This window comes from Plasmopara halstedii (genome assembly GCF_900000015.1).
Source record: "Plasmopara halstedii genome assembly, contig: Scaffold_2904, whole genome shotgun sequence".
Classification (NCBI taxonomy): Eukaryota; Oomycota; class Peronosporomycetes; order Peronosporales; family Peronosporaceae; genus Plasmopara; species Plasmopara halstedii.
The window spans coordinates 390,509-390,775 of NW_020189809.1; positions in this window are offsets into that span (position 1 = coordinate 390,509).

The window sequence follows — 267 nt, forward strand, 5'->3', positions numbered from 1 at the left end:
TGTCAAAGAAAGATACGGGTGTGCACTCCCCGATCGATCGCATCGGTGGTGTGTTTCGCTCAGACCTTAAGGGATCGATGACGCCAAGGGACCGCCTCGGCAATCGGTACCTCGTTAACTTTATCGATCACAAGAGCAGTTACTGCCGCGTATTTCTGGCACGCGCCAAGGACCAAGCGGCGAAAAGGTTAAAGGAATTCTTTGTGTTCTTTGAGAAGCGTTTCGACTGTCGCATTCATGTGTTACGCACAGATGGGGGTGGCGAAT